Raw genomic sequence first — 18,010 nt, 5'->3', positions numbered from 1 at the left:
AGCAACTCCATCTTGAGTGAGGGCTAGGAAAATGAGGCTGAGACTTGCTGGGCTGCATTCTCAGAAAGTCAGGCATTCCTAGCCTCTAGATGTTCATGGTTAAGGGAACAAATTAATAATGTTTACTAAACAGAGCCAGACTTGGGAGTGTCCAGATATCCCGATATCTGGAGAACAAAGGCATTCCTCATTTTTCTTTGAAGATAATAATATTGATTCTTGCAAAATATAGTAATTGAGAAAATTAATCCTTTATCACAAACTCTTGTAACACAGCCCATCTCCCCATATATACCAGCACTTTAGCTAGGGAGCCTCCTACTCTGTCTATGGAGTAGCTGTCCTTTCACCACTGTACATTCTTAATAAATTTGCTTTTACTCTGCACTGTGGACTCGCCCTGAATTCTTTCTTGTGGGAGATCCAAGAACCCTCTGTTGGGGTCTGGATCGGGACCCCTGTCCTGTAACACTCGTACTCAACAGAAAGACGAAGGAGTCCCACAGAGACAGTCAAGTACCTCCATCGTTTCTCTACCTTACAAAGTTGCTCCCCTGTAACCTCTCCACCTCCTTCCACAAAACCATTTGACCTGAGGCATATCCTCCACTTTTTCTGATAAAGACAAACAAGGAAGGCGATAAAGGAGCCAGTGGCTGTCAATTTTTAGAGTGTCACTGAGCACTTGGAGAGCTTGTTTAAAATTAAGAACGCCAGGCCCTGCCCCAAGAGATTCTGTGATACAAGCAGTTCTGGATCACACTTTGGCAAACACTGAACTGCAGTGAGGGCAGTAAAAAGGGTAATATGCTAGCCGGCGCAGCAGCCCTACACTCATTCTGGCAGCGTAAAAGGTACCCCGCACTTAGCAGTCCTCAGAGAGGTTTTGGGAAAGTTCTTTACACTCCTGTCCCACAGTACATTTTTGGGAGATTTAGGATGGCAGCTTAGATTAGTCTTGTATCAGGGAAGCCACCCTGGAGTTTGGTTAGTCCCAGACTTAACCAATGCCCCTCTATACCCAGCCTTGAGTATGTAGGAAAAAAATGATTTGTCTTATTAAAAACTTTCAGTTTAGAAAAAACTATAACAGTCTCATGAGCTAACATGTTCTGACAATTTTGCTTTTGCTCATATAAGTTTTTCTCCCAGGTACCTTCATTTTATATGAAGGACAGCTCCGGTGATAAGAGAGAAAGGCCAGCTGGCAGGCTGTTCATCAAAACTCACCAGCAATAAAAGCTTAGCAGTCACCTAGGAACCAGCCGCCTCCTCTCTACCAATCAATGCACCACCACAGCAGTTTCCTCGGAGCTCAAGTACTCTCTGAAAGTGGAAAAAATAAAGAGTTTCCTAAATATCCCCGAAAAAAGACACCAAGTGCTTCCAACAGCGAGAAGTGGTGGTCTGAAAGGGAAGACTCGATTCAACTTTTTTAGTCCTAAAAGTAAGGAACTATTGCCCAAAAGGCATGAATAGTGTTAGAAGTCCAGAAGTGCCCTGGAGTCTTAAGCCGAGACTAAAGATAGTTTGGTGGAGAAACTCTGAACACTTCTAAGTTCTTGTCTGGGGTGCTCAGTCCCTGTAGGATCTCGGGCAAATCACTTAACCCCTCAGGCTCATTTTTACAAATCTGTGAAATGAGGGAACTCTTCCCTCCCATCCTTCCTCACAGGAAATGTTAAGGCTTACATGTCAGGAAACGTGTGACAACTTTCCGTAAAATGTTAGTCAATAAACAAATACTTTTACGTGGGCCAGGCGTGGTGGCTCATGCCTGTAATACTAGCACTTTGGGAGGCCGAGGCGGGCAGATCATGAGGTCAGGAGATGGAGACCATCCTGGCTAACACAGTGAAACCCCGTCTCTACTAAAAAAATACAAAAAATTAGCTGGGTGTGGTGGCGGACGCCTGTGGTACCAGCTACTCAGGAGGCTGAGGCAGGAGAATGGCGTGAACCTGGGAGGCAGAGCTTGCAGTGAGCCAAGATCCAGCCACTGCACTCCAGCCTGGGCAACAGAGCAAGACTCTGTCTCAAAAAAAAAAAGAAAAAAAAGAAAACAAATACTTTTACATGTACAAGTAGTCTCACATGAGAGTCTCTTTGGAAGGGCTTGAACTTGCCTTAAATCTTCCTCAATCAAATAAGTATTTGTTTATTAGTGCTTGAGAGAATCTGAATATAAGATAGGTTCAACAGCATAAAAGGAAAGGAATTTTACCACTTTTAAAAAATATAAAGTGAAGAGGCTACCTCTGAGCACTGCAAGGATATGTGGTACATGAATATGCCTTGTTTAATTACAGAGAATTCCAAAACTGATACTATCTTTTGTTTTTTTTTTCCCATGTAAAAAGGTAGGAATGTTTCCCAAGCTATTCAGGACAGCTGATGAATGAGCAGTCACTTTGTTTATACGTAGGTACAGCTGGAGCACTATGCATGTACTGTCTGAACTACTTTGACAGAAGTAGGCTTTTTAATGTAACAAGATAAGTCAACTTGAGTTGTACTATATTTTTGGGAATTCATTCACTACACCTTGTGACTGTAAACACTGTACTGCAAATGTTTTGTACTTTTCCCTCAATACAATTTTTTGGGGGAAAAAGATTAAAATTATTTAAATAAACAAATATTTTATCATCATAACTGTTACTCCTTTAAACTTTTAAAAACTGAAAGAGCAAGTAGTTGTTCTACTTATTAATGACTTACTTATCAATCTTTAAATTACTCCCCTAGAGAAATCTGTTAATGTCAATGACATTGATCAGAATTTAATAATCAAGTAAGAAAGGGGTATTTGTGTTTAAGGAATATACTTTCTTTTTCTTTCTTTTTTTTATTTTTATTTTTAGAGACAGGTTCTCACACTGTCACCTAGGCTGGAGTGCAGTGGCGAGATCACAGCTCACAGTTCACTGTCATCTTGAACTTCTGGCTCAAGTATCCTCCTGCTTCAGCCTCCCAAGTAGCTGAGACTACAAGAGTACAACACCATGCCCGGCTAATTTTTTAATGTTTTTGTAAAGACGGGGTCTCGCTATGTTGCCCAGGCTGGTCTTCAACTCCTGGCCTCAAGCAATCCTCCTACTTCAAAGCTCTGGGTTTACAAGCATGAGCCACTGCACCTGGTCAGGAATTTAAATTTCAAACATCATCTTCTTTACCATATATTTTTTCTAAAACAATGAATAGGAGTCACTATGAGGAAGCACAGTATTTTTAATCACTACACTTTCTCCACAGGATAACCATACAAAAAAATGGCTGTTCATCCCATTTACTGATGATAGAGAATGTGATTATCAGGAACTAGAAAGAAAAAACAAAGCAAACTTGTAAATGTAGCATCTTGCCAAGAGACTGTACATAAAGCCATCCATCAACGTGCCCTTCCATCAATCAGTATTCTTTATACTACAAATTCCCTCATCAACCTCATCCAAGTTAACTTTCACTAACCAACCACCCAAATAGACAATGCTCTTCATTTCCCCCATAAGATATGCTGAGTGATGCCCACTGGACCTCCTGGGAGCGGCTCTGCAGACTGCCTGTGCGCCTCTGTACCTATCAGCTGGGTTGGCTGCCCCCAAAAGCCAACTGTATTTGTTAACAAACCTCTTTATGCCAGCTCTACTTGTTATTGTAATTACATAATTATGTAACATAATTAATATTATGTAATTTAATTGTATAATTTAATATTATGTAAACCACAAAAATTTGAGAGGAAAAGAAAAAGTGATTATATCTATGGAAACCAAGTTAGATGCTCTGGAAAGGTTTAGTAAAAGGCAGGTAACTAAAAATACTTCTGTCAAATTCAGAATGGCTAGAGGATTGGGAGAAATCTTAAAATTCTAGAAGAAATCTTATCTCAGATTGCTTCCCAAGAGCCTTTAAGTCCTTTTACTAATGAGGAAAGCATGGAGGAAGGCTTATGGGTATGGCTTCTGCAAGAAAGCCCAGAGGAACTCAAATTAGCAGATGCAGGCTCAAAGAGAAGACCTCAGTTTTATATCAAAAGATTGGTAAGTGTGCATAAAGAATAATTCAATCACCTTTCATGACTCTCTGCTTTAACTGGTTACATTTAAAGATCCCTATAAGAAAACATTTAAAGGTTTTTTTGTATTTTTCTTTTTTTTGCTTTCATTCCAAAACTACAAGTCCCAGACACCAGAAAGGACTCTATCTCTTAAAAACAAACTTCCAACACCTGAAGATTTTTTCAGAAAAATGTTCAACATTTTCAATAGTATGCAAGAACTATCTAAAAGAATAATTGCAGAAAAAAAAGAAATTTTACTTCTATATTTGGTAAATAAAAAAATAGCAGGACAAACAGAAAAGAAATGGAATGTAACATAGAAAAAGACAAAGGTGCTGGGCGCGGTGGCTCATGCTTGTAATCCCAGCACTTTCGGAACCTAAGGTGGGCGGATCACGAGGTCAGGAGTTCGAGACCAGTCTGGCCAACATGATGAAACCCCTCCTCTACTAAAAAAATACAAAAATTGGACGTGGTGGTGCACACCTGCAGTCCCAGCTACTCAGGAGGCTGAGGCAGGAGAATTGCTTGAACCCGGGAAGCAAAGGTTGCAGTGAGCTGAGATCTGGCCACTGCATTCCAGCCTGGGTGACAGAGTGAGACTCTGTCTCAGGAAAAAAAAAAAAAAAAAAAGACAAAGGCACAAATTTTAAAAAAGTACGGTAAACAAGAGAGATGAACAAAAGAACTAGAATTAAAACCACACTGGACATAAAGAAAGGCAAACCCAACACTGGAAAACCGAATGACATGAAAAATAAACATTAAGAAAAATAAGCAGCGGTTAAAACTCATGTTTTGAAAAAGTTCCTACTGACATGGGAAATTGCTCATAGCATAATTTTTAGATAGCTTATTCATATTTTTAGAAAAAGTAACATATGCACATGGTACAACATTCAAAGGCAATAAGATGGTAAATATTGAAAAGTCTCCCTTACACCCTTTTCTGTCAGCCACCCATTCCTCTCCCCAGAAGCAACCACTGTTAACAGATTCTTCTGTTTCCTTCTAGGGACAGTCCATGTATACAAGCAGGTGGGTATGAAAATAATATAAATGTAGGATACAAAGATATATATGTGCATATATATAAATATATCTAGATAGCTACATGGATACACAGAGAAAGACATATCTATCTATATATATCTATCTATCTATATCTAATATCTAATATATATCTAATAAAATATAGGTATTATATATCTATATGTAGGTATATCTAATACGTGTAATATATATCTATATAGATAGCTATATATTATATATATTATATATTTATATATTAATGATATATAGGTATTATATATATCTAATATATATAAAATCAGGCCTCAAAATTCAGTTGTAATACACACACACACACACACAAAGGAAAAAAGGACAATAGTAGGTTTGTAAAATATTAGTAGTTGCTATCACTGGGAGGTGGCATTTCAGTGATTTTTATTTTTTCTTTATGCCTTTTCATATTTTCCAGATTCTATGTAGTAATTAAATATTGCTATAGTCAGAAAATATTTTAGACATCAGTAGTTCAGTTAAATACAAATCTACAAGTGAAGAGTGTCACATATTTAGATGCCTATAACTTCTCAGAATTGGAAATATATATATTTTTATATATGTAAATATATATAAAAATCTGTTTTTGGTAAAAAAAAAAAAATGTTCTGTGTGCAGAACATTCAAGATACATTTTAAAGTCCTACCCAGAAAGATAAATCTGGAAATATTATAATGTATTTTTAATGCATTTGTAAATGTGCATATAATTATACACTCAATATAAAATGCCATACACAAATGTTAAATTATTGATCTTATTATAGATATGCAGATGCAGAGGTAATTACAAAAATTTAACTTTAATGTTGCCATCCTTCTCAGTATGTAATCAACCTTTGTGTGTTGCTGTTCATATTCTAAGGCATGGTTTAGACACTTCTTTTTTTATTTTTTTTTTTCTTTTGAGATGGAGTCTTGCTCCACTCACCCAGGCTGGAGTGCAGTGGCGCGATCTTGGCTCACTGCAACTTCCGCCTCCTGGGTTCAAGCAATTTTCCTGCCTCAGCCTCCTGAGTAGCTGGCATTACAGGCATGTGCCACCACGCCCAGCTAATTTTTTGTATTTTTAGTAGAGATGGGATTTCACCATGCTAGGCAGGCTGGTCTTGAATTCCAGACCTCGTGATCTGCCCGCCTGGGCCTCCCAAAGTGCTGGGATTACAGGCGTGAGCCATTGCACCTAGCCAGGAACTTCTCTTAGAAAGACAGGTAAATTGGTAATAAAATATCTAAAGAGCCTTAGGCGGCATTCTCAGGGCAGTTAGTTCATCTACCCATCAGGCAGCCCCATGGCAGCAGGATTCTGCTAGGTAAAGGGGATACAAAGATGAAGGAGGCAAAGTGGCTACCTCAAGCAGCTCTCAAAGCAGGCACTATAAAAACTACTGCCAGCATTAAGGAGAGTAACCAGTTTTCCTCAGAAGAATTGACACAGCTCCACTCAGATCAAGACTGGAAGTGTGGCCTTGCTCTTATCCCAAGGCCCCACACAGGCCTCTGTGGGATGGCAGGCCTCCAGCACAGCCTCTAGCAGGACCAAGTGCCCAACTCAAGCTGGCTTCCCTTCCTCAGCCTCATGAACCCCTGAAAGGCAGGCTAGAGTGGTTAGTAGGGTCCCATTTGTCCTTGAGCTAAGAAACATGAGTCCCTCAGTATGAAAGGGAAAGGAAGGGGAGAGACGGACAGTCAAGACCTGAACAGCCCCCCTCCCCTTTCACAGCATACACCTGTGACTCCCCAACGCCTGGCTGCTGTAACCAACACAGTTGAGGGGCGCTGGAAAGTCTCAGCCCACTGTTGCAAAACTACCTCACAATTCCACAGGTACCACCATTTCTGAGAAATGAATTTCAACCCAAGTCATTTGCATAGCATGATGTAGGAATGGGATAAATAATGGTGCTACTTCTCAGACAGCAAGTCAAATCACAGGTCCCTGGAGAGTATTTCTATTAAACACAAAGCTGGCCAGATGACAGGTCCAATCAGTTATGGCAATTCCATCTTTCTGTTGCCATGCCCTTTTTAAAAACTGGCATACCACACACACAATGTGGTAATAATCTGTGTGGGAATTCAACAGAAAGAACAGGGGCTGGGGGAACAGGGAACAGCAAAGGAAAAAAGGCCCCACAGGGCCTCGAACCTCATACCTTGCTTTGTTCAAGTTCAGATTTTGCTTCTTAGCCAGGGAAGCTTAGAAACCCCATGAGTTGCCACATTCTGAGTAGACCCCTCTCTCAAGGGCAAGCTCACTTCAGTGAAACTCATAAGATCTACATGTGAGTGGGTGTGTGGATGTGTGTGTGTGTGTGATCACACATATCCAAACACAAAGAATGCCAATGCATTCAATGACAGGGAAAACTCTGCTTCCTGTAAGCTCATCACGTGGAAGTCAAATAATAGAGTGACAGAGGAAATCTGCAATGTCTGCCTATTCAAATCTATTGCCTCTTACAAAATCACAAAATTCTACTTCTGGGAACCAACCACTCATCACCCATGATGAGAACTTATAGTTTAGATGGTTGGGTGGGCACATGTCCCAGGACTGGGCAGTCTCAGGTCTGAAACTCCTCAGTAATTAGTCGGATTGCTAAAGGGTAAGGATATGAGCTGGAACACACTGAGGGCCATATCAAAGAGAGAGCATTGACTGAAAACAAAGCCCAACGGGAGAGCAGAAGGAAGAAATGGAGACAGCCACAGCCGAACAACATCACTTTACATCAGAGTTAAGCCATGCCTGAGACCAAGGTACCTCCTGAACTTCTCATTTGTAAGAGGCAATGAATTCCCCTTTTACTTAAGCCACTTCAAGGTGGGTTTGTATCTATCTCTTGCAAACAAAAAGTCCTGATTAATAGATGACAGTTTTGATAGGGAAAATGGAACTGGCTAAGGAGAGTTTGTAATATGATTTGAATATTTAATAAGCATTAGCTGAAAGCATTTACACCAGGGCACGCCAGGGATCATCCTTAGGCATCTTGCTGTGACACCTAACCAAGTGCACCTGCCACTAACACAGTCTCTCTGAAATCATGCTCTTACATTCAATCAGCTCTGGCAGGCCTGCAAGTCATTCTGTCTCTGCTCCATTATACAATAATTTTAAAAGTTAACTCTCAGAGAGCAATCAGATTTCCCCTGTTCCCAAGTTCTTGAGAGGATGCATCACTTGGTCCCAAGTACTGAGAGTAATTGAAAACCACTTAGTAGATTATAAAATTCTATGTTGCCCAAGAGAACTCAATTCCTTCAAATTAAATGCAATGAATTCATTCCAGTGAATTCTGGCATCGAAAAATCACTTACAGTAGTAAAATGACATACTCAGTAGTTTCCAAGTATATATCTTTGACTATATCTTTGATGACATTTTCAATTACAGAGAACATATCGTTCATACTTTAATGAAGGTGAGTTCTTTAAATCCACATTATTTCGAACACAAGGAGTTGTTTATGCTCACCACTATAAGAAATTCGCAGGACAGGCCGGGCACGGTGGCTCACGCTTGTAATCCCAGCACTTTGGGAGGCCGAGGCGGGCAGATCACGAGGTCAGGAGATCGAGACCACGGTGAAATCCTGTCTCTACTAAAAAATACAAAAAATTAGCCAGGCGTGGTGGCGGGCGCCTGTAGTCCCAGCTACTCGGAGAGGCTGAGGCAGGAGAATGGCGTGAACCCGGGAGGCGGAGCTTGCAGTGAGCCGAGATTGTGCCGCTGCACTCCAGCCTGGGTGACAGAGTGAGACTCCGTCTCCAAAAAATAAATAAATAAATAAATTCACAGGACAAGGCAAAAGTGCATGTTTGCAAATTTAGCTCCTACTACAGCTACCTTTTATGCAAATGAAGGTTTCTTCCTTATAGGCACAAATCCTGTCTGTGGTTAGATTCTTTGAGGACCTCCCCTTAGTGCCACTTCCCAGCTTCTTGTCTTAATTAACCCAAGCCACAAAGAGAAGCAAGTAGTTCTCTCCTCAAACTTTCGTCATCATTTGTTTACACGTCTCCCCTACTAGACTTCAGATGATTTCATGACTAGTCTAGCACAGCGTCTAGCAGATGCTCTGTAAACATCAGTCGAATGGATTTAATTAACTAAACTTGTCAGAATTTTACCAGAATATCTGGCTTGTGGCTTTTATGTCATTGTTTGGTTTCAAGCATCAAGGAAAGTATTGGAGAGAAGTCTTAGAAATCTGGTGTGTGACTTCCCTTTAAGAAACAGTTTATGGTGCACAAGTTTTCAACCTTTGCAAAATGTATCCTGCAACACTGGCTACAACTATCTGGATCGGGGTTGGTGCTTGACCTACCTAAAGGTTTCAGCTCCGGACTGGGCATGAGAAAGACCATTGGCCTTCAAGGTGGTCAGGCATTACAGCTCAACCCCACGGGTGATAAACTGTGCTGAACAGTGATTAGGCAACACAAGAAGATTCTTTTGCAGTGCATTGGAATGCAACTCGTACAGAGACAGCTGTCATATAGGAGAAGGACAGCAAAAAAAGAGAAAGTAAAAACTGAAACTCTAAAGCAGGAGAGGCCAAGAATAAGCAAAAGCTATGAGGACACTAGGGAGAAAGGAGCATATACAACTGCAGAGAAAGAGGAGAAGGAAAAGACAAAGAAAGAAGCTGAAGTAAGCATCGGGAAAGTATGACAGCCATTGTTATGTGACCTGAAACTTCCTCTACAATACAGTATGAAAACTCAGTTAATAAAAGGGCCACATTAAGAGATGGCTACTGTCTCTTAAAGTTTTCAGCTATCTTTACCTCTAGTAAAGAGCTGAGGTTCTCAGTTATCAAAATCGATATCAGAAATATAGAAATGGGTTTTTATTGTTAAAATCTGAGATGTTCAAGACTTGTGAATTGACTAGAAATACTTCAGGGGCACTCCAGCATTCCATGATGGGCTATAACCTAGCATGTTCAGAAGGCTGGACTCAAGAACAGGACCCTAGGAGGGATACTGAACTCAGGCACAATTCAGATGGAAGATTCTGGCTGTCCAAGGCCAACTGTAAGTTTAACTGAATCCTGCCTTTATAATATAAAAACTTCATATCTGCCCCAAGTGAACCTCTTAAACAATGCAAGAACACCTAAAAGGGCAGAGTCATAGACTCTATCAAACTTACAAAATAGGTTGTAGGTGTGCTTTTGCGTCCTCTTACAAATAAAGATTTGCTTTCATGTCTGAGGGTGGGGGCATTGATAGGAGACTATAGTTTTCACCTACCTCTAACTAGTGGTGTGTATTAGTTGTGGATATAGATTCAGGTGCCACCACACAGAAACCAAGAAGTAAGGTGGCTTGAACAGGAGCAATATTTATGTTTCACATTTAACAGTCAAGAGGTAAGCAATATACAGGAAGGGCTTCCACTTCTACTTCCAGGTGGCTGTTTGAAATCTCACCATCTCCCAGTCAGCAGGAAGGAAGAAAGAGAAATGGCTAGATTTTCCCCATTGGCTAGATTTCATCACATGATCATATCCAGCTTCACAGTCAGTGAGGAAACTCATCTCTATACCAGCAACTGAGGGGCAACTGAGTGGAATCATATTGTAAGACATCACTTGGGGGACCTCTTCTCTGGGCAACTCTCATCACCTGAGGGAATTCCAGTGAGGTCTTCTTCATAGCCTGGATGATTTTAATCCAAATGCAACTCATTGCTTAAGTAACACCAGTAAGAAATCCACTACGGGCCAGGCGCAGTGGCTCACACCTGTAATCCCAGCACTTTGGGAGGCTAAGGTGGGTGGATCACTTGAGGTCAGGAGTTCAAGACCAGCCTGGCCAATATGGTAAAACCCTATCTCTACTAAAAATACAAAAATTAGCCAGGCTGTGGTGGTTGCCTGCCTGTAATCCCAGCTACTCAGGAGGCTGAGGCAGGAGAATTGGTTGAATTGGGGAGGCGGAGGTTGCAGTGGGCCGAGATCTCACCAGTGCACTCCAGTCTGGGTTACAGAGCAAGACTCCATCTCAAAAAAAGAAAAAAAAAAAGAAGAAAAAGAAAAAGAAAAAAGAAATCCACTAATCTTACATAATACAGATGCTTACAAAAAGAAAAAAAAAAAAAAAACCAAAAAAATAGTCAAGGCTCTGAAAGATAGATAACTATTATATTAAACAAAAGCTGCATGACTTGAGGATAAACTACATCCTTGCTCCCAGCCTTCAGTCACTTTAATTAGAAATTCCTGAGTCACATGGGAAAGGTAGCTGCCCCTCTCTACTTTGAAAAACCCCAAAATAGGCCATTGTAATAAGTAAAGCCACTGATTAAAAGATAAAATGTTTGTTAGTCTTCTGAACTGTTACTTTATTAGGACTGCCATAAGAAATACCATAGCCTGGGTGGCTTAAACAACAGAAATGTATTTTCCCACAGTTCTGGAGGCTGGAAGCCCACAGTCAAGGTGTCGGCAGGGTTGGTTCCTTCTTGGGGCTGTGAGGGAAGAATCTGTTCTACCCTTACCTTGGCTTATAGGTGGCGGTCTTTCTCCTATGTCTCCTCACATAGTCTTCCCTCTGTGCACGTCTCTCTGCCCATATTTCCCCTTTTTGTAAGGACACCAGTTATACTGGATTAGGGCCCACCCTAATGACCTCCTTTTAACTTAATTACCTCTTTAACGAACCTATCTCCAGCTAAGGTCACATTCCAAGGTACAAGGGGTTGGCACTTCAACATATGAACTTTGCAGGGGACACAATCCAACCCCACAAACTTAGAAACCCTTTACATCTCAGACCAAATAATACGTATTCACTATGATAGTCATTTTATCCTCTTAAAAGCCTTTTTATTGGAAAATATAACAGATTTGGAAAATGCTAAGACATCAATCTACAGCATAACAAATAATTATAAAGGAAACACCTGCATAACTGCCATCCAGGTCAAAAAATACAGCACGGTCAGCAGTCTGGGACCCCTGTATGCCCTTTCCTGGTCACACTCCCCTCCTTCCTCCAGTAGGTCTCACTATCGTTACTTTAAGGAAAATGACTTCTTTCCTTCATGGTTTTACCACTTTTAAATGTATCCCAAACATAATACAGTTTGGTTTTTGAACTGCATGTGAGTGCAATGATATTGTAATACATTATTTAGGGTCTTCTTTCACTCAAGATGTTTGTAAGATTCATCTATGTAATTACATTTTTAAATGGTTTCAAAGAATATTCCATTAACCTAAACCCAACTTAGCTGGTCAACACTACATTTTCTGATATTTGCCAGTCTTGCTCTTTTTTTTTTTTTTTTTAGCATCCCCACATCCTTCAATGTCTACATCAAAGTTATATCTACACATTGAAACTACTATGACTACAACTGACTTTTTATAGTTTTTATCTTACAAAAAGCACTTTTTGTTTACAGCTCCTACATAGACAGATTATAACACAAGCAATTTTCTTCAGCAATGCCTCCACAGATATTTTCCCAGAAAAACTGAAAAAGAAATGATACTCATAGCAAAGTATATTTACCAATCGACCTTATATGTTTCAGGCAATGCTATAATATTCTAAACTGAACTGGCCCACAGACCCTTTCTCCCAAAGTGTGTAAATGGCAAGGTAAAGGTGAAAGAGGGCATGATTTAGTGGTTGAAGGGGACAGGCATTTGCAGGGTCTGGCTGACAAGCTTCACTAATGAACACAGAATCTTCATTGTAACCTGCCAGACTGTGCTGACTTTAGAGGCTTGCCCAATTCTTGTTGGATTTTCAACAGAGAATATTTGCTTCTTGATTGATTCAATTTGAGGTTTCCTCAGTGCTCTGACCTTGCCTACACAGGCTGGAATCAGACACTAGTTTGGTTAACTTATCTACCAGCCATATAGAGGTAGACTGACTGACTCTCTTTCACTTCATATTCTAAGCTTGGACCCTAATTCCTGCTTAGAAGTCTCCATCCAGACTTCATTTCCTACTCTTGATGATCAGCTGTATTTTCTGATTGTAATTTAAATACAAGTTCGAACAGTGATGTGACTCCTCTACAAAATGAATCACAGTTGGGAAGTTGTTTTCCCTGTCATTCCAGATATATCTCTATGAAGTAGAAATGAGCTAAGTAAAAAAAAAAAAATTAAGAAACATGAAATTTTCATCGAAAATTCTTTAAGAAAACAGCTTTTCCTTTTAAAATTACTATTGCTTTTTAGTCTCTATAAATGTTATTAGGAATAAAGTGAAAGCCACCCTTATTTCTAATACTCAGAGACATTTTACCATATATCCTTCCAGATTTTCTTTTCCATTCATAAATACACAGGTAAATGGACAACAAAAATGAGAACATGTTATAAATGCTATTTTGTGACTACCTTTATTGCCTTAAAAATATATTGCAGAGACCACCTTGTGGCAATAAACTTTTCCTTATAGTGTCATTTTAAATGGCAAAATAGAATTCTATTGTAAGAATGTACTATAATTTATTAGGCATCTATTTAAATAATCTCTTTCAGGAAGATGTATACATGATCAATGAGAACATCCAATTCTTATCTTCTGCCTTAGCAGTTTGTTATAGCTTAAGACCAAATACAGTCAACTGGAAGAACTTTAGTTACAACCAAGAAGATTAATATAAAAAAGAATTTCTAATATGAAGATCAATAAAGATTTTAACCCTTTCATGCCTTATTGCTAGCATGTACACAAGACAGTGCCAAACATTCAAACTTCCAATTAGGATGAAATCTAAGTGTTTGTCTTTTTATCCAGTAAAAATTCCATTGCTTCCAAAGGCAACTAATAAGTTAAATGAAATCCAAATATTCCTCTCATCTCCATCACAACAAGACCAGATAAATAGCTCCATAGACTACATAAGTTTAGAAGAAGCCAAAGAAATGCAATACTTCAGGGACCAAAAGAATAAAAGTTTCACAATGAAAACAGCTAAGAGACACACCCACTTCATTTTATTAGAAAGAAACACAATCACACTTACAGCCAAGGACAGGGGCAGGAGAAAGTTAAGTGAAAATAAATAGCAAGTAAATACTCTTGTTTGCAAACATTTGTATGAGACCTTAAAAGACCAAAAAAAGTCAAGCTATTGTTAAAAAGTGACAGTCTGTAGAAAACACAACTATTTTGAATCACTCCACTCTAGAAAATGGAAAGACTGATATTCATAGACACAACCTAGCAGAACTTGGCTTCTGTTTACTCTAAAACTCTATTTCAGATGATAATTCAAAATATACAAATGTCTGGATTTAACATGCTTCTTTATACGGGTATAATATAATTTTTCCCTGCACATACTACACAAAGAAAGATTTAACATCTCTGCAGTTTCAGGTCATCTAAATATAGTATCTGATAACTTTGTTTAAATGGTAAACATGACTATTAATTTATTTTAAGCTTAGATGTACAATAATTACTCTCTGATTTGAAAGAGAATCAATATGAATTGAAAATTACACTAAATTTGGAGGAAACAATAATATTCAGTCATGCATTCTTTTCATAGGCCTCTGCAATCTGTCTTCAGGATCCAAGTTTGCCTGGAGCTCTCCTCTCCAAGGTCATCAGCTGACTTCCTTCATATGCAATACTTTTTCATTTTATTTTCCTAGCATTTCTTACTGTCAACTATCACTTCCCCAGCCTTCATGACAACATACCACCCTGAATCACTTCTCACCCTTCTCTACTTATCTGGGTTAATTGAAACATTACCCAGAGCCTATTAAGACAGTGCCACAGGACTAGGTCCTATAGGTAAAGAGGAAATGACGCATGACCTGTCTTTGAGAAGAGAGATGCAGGAAACTAATATTTCAAACCAAAATGATAAGAATTATAATGCATGGCCAAGCTGACATGAGAGTACCAGGGAGAGATATTTAAGTTGTAAATCAAACTTGAAGATTTATGGTCAAAGAACACTTCTTAAAGGCTGTGCAGCTGACCAATCAGGTTTGTGTGAGAAAACGTTTATATTCTCCCAACAAAGTGACCCTTAGGCCCTTGGCTGCCTGGAAATCCTTCTAAGTTTTCTCTCGGCAGCTTTCTGGTCCACTTTCATGACAACTATTTCTTACTTTCCCCATTCTCCTCAAAATTTCCATACAGCCTTTATCTGTCTCACTCACAGAAGATGACCTACCCTCCATCTTCAGAGAAAACAGAGATATATTCATAGTCCATTAGCAGAGAAGCCTTACTATTAAAAGATAAAGTGCAGAGTCAGGAGCATGGTACAAAACGGTTCTTTTATTGTTCCCTGAATCACCAGCTCAACTCTTCACATAACCACCTTGAGAGGCCAAAGGAAGTCCTTCCTCTCTCCCTCTCCCTATGGTTCCTTAAGTGTCTTACCTCCTCTTCCTGAGCCTGAGGCTTCCTCTCATCTTTCTCTGTGGCTGGCCAAGCATCTCCACCATTTGGTTCCATTAGATTTTCCTTCTGTGGAAAGGGTAGAGGCCAGAACGGCAGTGAGAGGGTGAATCCTTCCTCTTCAGTGAATCAGGGAAAGGAACTTCCAGATCTGGCCTCAAAATGTCTCCAGCATTAAGGAAGTCTCCAGCAAAATAAAGTCCCTCTCAGCATAACCCTAGAACCCAGAGAGTCTCCAAATCTCCATACCTCCCAGTGAAAAATGTTTCCATTATCTAATCTGGATAAGGCCCCAAGGGGAGATGACTGTGCCCCAAGCCCCAGAAAGGGTGGGCGAGTAGGGCCAAAGAGAAAAATATCCCATCCTTTCTCACAGGCTTTTGTGTTTTACTATAACCACTTTCTAGGAATCAAATTTAAATAGGCTAGAGGCTCATAAATTATTTTTGCTAGTCACAAGAAAATGTATTTCACATGCAACTGCTCTTCTTCAGAAATACCATTTTGTTTGAATTCCACCCAACAGTATGCATTACATGTGGCAATCCTACTACATCTGGAAGAGGTTTTGGAACCAAGTTAATTGAAGTTGCAGGTTAACCAATAAAGGCAAAAACTTGTCTACAACTTCCCTGTAACCTGTGGGTACTTGGTACTGAGACTCTTTCAAGTTCATTCATTCATTCATCAAATATACATGGAGCACCAGATACTGTGCTAGGCCCTGGGCACACAGTAGAGAATAAAACAGATATGCATGCCACTGCTTAGAGACTAGTGAGGAGACAGATAATAAGCAAGTAAGCAGAGCATTACAAATGGTAATAAGTGTTTGCATTACACCCTTCAACAAAATTATACTTCCAGGCACTACCCCACTGCCATAAGGCTCCTCAGCAGGATGAAGCAGTGACCAAGAAAACACGGTAGAAAATTGCAGCAATTTGTTGGTCCCGGAGACATCTGCATTTAAACTCTGATTTGTGGAACAACAGTCTGGAGAAGTCTTCAGGCCAGTGGCTCACTAGACCAAAGGAAGCTTCTTGTAGAATTTTATATTGAATCAAACTGATGCTCCACATACTAGGTAAGTTTTTAACCTAAAACACTATTAACTTGAGCCATCAGTAATATCCAATCAGTAATATCCAATCCACACAAGCCTCAAAATATATTTATATGCTAGTGTCACTTCCACCTAACCAATAAAAAACTCTTCAGTCAGTAAACTTGACATCTCACTCAAACAAAATAATACAGCCCCAAGTGGCACAGAAGCCAAGAGGCTGTTTGCCAGGGAGGGCAGCTCTCTAATATCTAAGATAGGGCTGGAGGGCTTTTCTTAAAAAGATTTTTGAATTATGATGGCAAAAAACAACTTGTGATTTACGCTCACTGGCTCATCATCTTATTGATGTTTTCAAAGTCCTAGAATCTTCACAAATGGCTCAATGATCTATGAAAAAACTGAAGAAACATCTACTAACTAAATATTAGTAAAACTAAAACTATTTGAAGCCCTGAGACCTTAATCAAAGAATGAGGAGGATGGTCAAACAGCAGAATTTCCTCCAGCTAGCCAAAATATGTGCCCCACCTCCCAGAAACTGGGCTTTGGACACAAAGGGGAGCAAACTATACCCTTAACCTGCTTTCTAAAATCACTGAGAACTGACCCTTTCTCTCAGTAAGTCTTTTCTTATTCCAATTCCACTTTAATTTCCACCAGCTTCATTTTCCAGCATGCAATGGGTCTGGGGCTTTGATCCACAAATATTAAGTCAATCATTGGAGAAGTTTAGCCTAGAAGAACAAAGAGCAGTAGGCTCTGCAGTGTGAAGAATTGTTGGCTTGCAAAATACTTATGTTTTCACATCATTACAGAATCAATTTCCACCCTCATAAAAAGACCTGAACAAGAGACCAAAAAATCCCTGCACTGGACAACAGATCCACAGCCAATAAAGGCCAAGATAAAACACAGTTGGGTACAGACTGTGGACAACACTCTCCCCTCTAGTTTAAAAGGCCAAAGGGGGATTGTCAAACCTTCAAGGTCGCCCAAAATACAGACACCGAGAATAAGGATAAATATGGCCTACAGTAGGAATGAACAGATTCCACTGAAGTAAGACTAAATAAGGAAGAAAAAACAAGCAAATTTTTTTCTGCTTGGACTGCTATAACAAATACCATAAACTGGGTAGATTATTAGCAACAGAAACGTATTTATCATCATTATGGTGGCTGGGAGGTGCAAGATCAAGTCCAAGACCAAGCAGGCAGATTTGGTGTCTGGTGAGGGCTCCTTTCTGATTCAGAGCTCCTTCTTGCTGTGTCCTTATGTGGTGGAAGGGACAAGGCAGCTGTATGGGGCCTGTTTTGTAAGGGTGCTAATCCTATTCATGAGGGCTCCATTGTCATGACCTAATCACCTGCCAAAGGCCACCTCCTAATACCATCACATTG

General features: G+C 39.7%; 1 protein-coding gene across 4 annotated transcripts in view; it reads right to left on the bottom strand.

Annotated features, from left to right (window-relative positions):
* Positions 1 to 18,010, bottom strand: part of HECW2 (HECT, C2 and WW domain containing E3 ubiquitin protein ligase 2) — a 402,919-nt gene that overhangs the window by 343,872 nt on the left and 41,037 nt on the right. The window contains exon 1 of one of the 4 annotated variants that reach the window (XM_058440003.1): positions 1,231 to 1,670. The exons of the other annotated variants lie outside the window; for them this stretch is intronic. The gene's annotated coding sequence lies outside the window, so the exon portion shown is untranslated. Of the gene's footprint in view, positions 1 to 1,230; positions 1,671 to 18,010 lie in introns of those variants that run through there. 4 annotated transcript variants of the gene reach the window in all.

The sequence above is a fragment of the Hylobates moloch genome, unplaced genomic scaffold, assembly GCF_009828535.3.
Source record: "Hylobates moloch isolate HMO894 unplaced genomic scaffold, HMol_V3 SCAFFOLD_1, whole genome shotgun sequence".
Taxonomy (NCBI): domain Eukaryota; kingdom Metazoa; phylum Chordata; class Mammalia; order Primates; family Hylobatidae; genus Hylobates; species Hylobates moloch.
Note: the sequence above shows the minus strand (reverse complement) of the source record. Positions and strands in the feature narration are given on the sequence as shown.